A 2815-nucleotide genomic window follows, 5' to 3' on the forward strand; every position below is an offset into this window, starting at 1 on the left:
TGTCAGACCCTGCCCATGTCTATGGTTCTAGTCCCAGACCCTGCCCATGTCTATGGTTCTAGTCCCAGACCCTGCCCATGTCTATGGTTCTAGTGTCAGACCCTGCCCATGTCTATGGTTCTAGGCCTTCTCTACTTTATGGGTTCTAGTCCCCAGGCCCAAGCGCACAGTATGTTTTGGGTTCTAGTCCCATACCAGTATGTTAATGGTTGTATTCCCAGCCAGCCAGAAAGAACTCTGTACCACAGATCACTACTCCGAAGTCACCTGAGGATGAATCTGCTGCCTTACCTGTCTGTGACATGGAGTTCCCCGTCGCTCACCTCCAGACTGAACCTGGAGCAGAAAGCTATGAACATGTCAGACTGGTTGGTTTGGCATTATTTGTTATCCTACCACTAAGCACAGTGATGTTCACTACCAGTCCAGTGTGGTACATAGAGGTTGAAAGGTCCGAGGTTAACCTGGGTGTTGTGTTTTGAGACTGGATCAATGTGAATCAGGGAAACAATCAACATGAAGAAAAGGAAAGTTTAAGGGTTTACTTTTGTGTGTGTTTGATGCCTAGTCTGGTTAAAACAGACAGAATGCTGGCATCACCATTAAGCTCCCCGATTCAGTGTGGCTATACCAGGATCATACAGAGTTTACTGGCTTTGCAAAGCAGCTCTTCATCCTATTTCACTGTGTCAATACATGTCAATGCTTCAACGCCCCCGATTTAAACCCTATCCTGTGCCACCACCACCACCTGAGTACAGGACTGGACCATACAGGAGACACCAGGAAGGAGGAGGTTAAAATCAGTCCAGCCAGCCAGCGGGACACCATGAACTACAACCGTCTTGTTCACGCATCACACAGTGACGTGACACAGTGACTTGTGTTTCACATCACAAGGCCTCGATCATCATCTTAAGGACACAATAACAAATCCCTTTTTCACGCTTTCCAAATGTGATGTTTATCGCTAGAATGTGTCAAATAAGAATGCAGTCTCATGTCACCCACAGTATGTGTTTTGGATACACAGTGAGCTTCAAAAGCAGTGCGACACTTTTTGTTGTTTTGGTTCTGTGCTCCGGGCACTTTGTATCATTTCAAATCTAATGACTATGAGGTCAAAGTGCAGACTGTCAGCTTTAATATGAGGGTATTGTCATCCATATCGGGTGAACCGTTTAGAAATTACAGCACTTTTTGTACATATCCCTCATTTTAGGGGACCAAAAGTATTGGGAACATTTCACTGTGTATTAAAGTAGTCAACTTGGTCCCATATTCAGAGCAGATACTGATGACATCAAGCTGGTGACTCTACACACTCATTGGATGCATTTGCTGTTTGTTTTGGTTGTGTTTCAGATTATTTTGTGCCCAATAGAAATGAATGGTAAATAATGTATTGTGTCAATAGAGTCTCACTTATTGTAAATAGGAATATAATTTCTTTCTACATGCTAATACATTCATGTGAACACTACCATGATTTAGGATCATCCTGAATGAGAGAAATGTTGAGGCACAAATATAGCCCCAAGACATGCTAACCTCTCAACGAACTGCAAATTCATCCATTTTTTATTTTACCTTTATTTAACCAGGCAAGTCAGTTAAGAACGACAATGACGGCCTGGGAACAGTGAGTTAACTGCCTGTTCAGGGGCAGAACTACAGAGTTGTACCTTGTCAGCTCGGGGATTTGAACTTGCAACCTTTCGGTTACTAGTCCAACGCTCTAACCACTAGGCTACCCTGCCGCCCCATCTGGTATGCAGCATCACCAGCTTGACGTCGTCGTTGCCTGCTAGGAATATGGGACCAAATACTACCTTCTGACTACGTTAATACACATATAAGTGAGATTGTCCCAATACTTTTAATCCCCCATTTTAGGGGACCACGTCCAAAAAGTGAAGTAATTTCTGTTAAACTGAATTAAATGGAAAATACCCACAAATTAAAGCTGACAGTCTACACTTTACCCTTAGTCATCGTATCTTTCCGAAGTGTGCTGGAGTTTGAGCCAAAACTAAATGTGTGACTGCTTTTTTTGTTTTGTTCACTGTGTGTTTGTGTAAATATACATTCTCGACAACACAAAATAAAAGTTGATACTAAGTGATATTGGTCACATCATCCAACCTGCTGCTTGAGCTGATTTTCTATAGGATGGGTTGGTGAGTCTGTGTGGGCCTATCGATAACACACTCAGCCCTTCTCAAATGGCACCCTATTCCCTATCTAGTGTACTACTGTTAGTGCACTATATAGGGATGTGGGTGCCTTTTGGGCTGCACACACACCCTGGCAAGTCTTCATGTTTCAGTTCAACATGCCACCATTCATTATTTATATGAGGGTTTTGATCACTTTCAGTGTAATCAGTCATTGTTGGCTTTTTGTTATTTGGCTTTATTTCAGTAGTAACTTTTGGTACAAAAAAAAGGTACACCACCCACTTTGCAGTTTAAAAAAAAATCTGTCACATAATTCACATCTTGTTTTCATATTTTACCTTTATTTAACTAGGAACAGTGGGTTAACTGCCTGTTCAGGAGTCAGTTAAGAACAACACTCTAACCACTTATTTTAACCACTAGGCTACCCTGCCTCCTCTACACTCTAACCACTAGGCCTACACTCTAACCACTAGGAACAACCACTAGGCTGGGTTAACCACTGCCTGTTCAGGGCTCCCCTGCCACCTCTACGAACCACTAGGCTCCCCTGCAGGCTATTTGTACCTTGTCAGGCTCGGGGCCTTTGAACTCTCACTCTAACCTGGCGGTTACACTAACCACTAGTCCAACAC

At 43.1% G+C, this 2815-nt stretch overlaps 1 protein-coding gene across 1 annotated transcript in view; it reads left to right on the forward strand.

Moving 5' to 3' along the window:
* The window catches only part of slmapa (sarcolemma associated protein a), a 130709-nt gene extending 128565 nt beyond the window's left edge, over positions 1-2144 (forward strand). Inside the window, exon 23 of the mRNA XM_064967333.1 lies at positions 1-2144. This exon is cut by the window's left edge and continues 2728 nt beyond it. The gene's annotated coding sequence lies outside the window, so the exon portion shown is untranslated.
* The last annotated feature ends 671 nt before the right edge of the window (positions 2145-2815 follow it).

Source organism: Oncorhynchus masou, chromosome 6 (genome assembly GCF_036934945.1).
Source record: "Oncorhynchus masou masou isolate Uvic2021 chromosome 6, UVic_Omas_1.1, whole genome shotgun sequence".
Classification (NCBI taxonomy): Eukaryota; Metazoa; Chordata; class Actinopteri; order Salmoniformes; family Salmonidae; genus Oncorhynchus; species Oncorhynchus masou.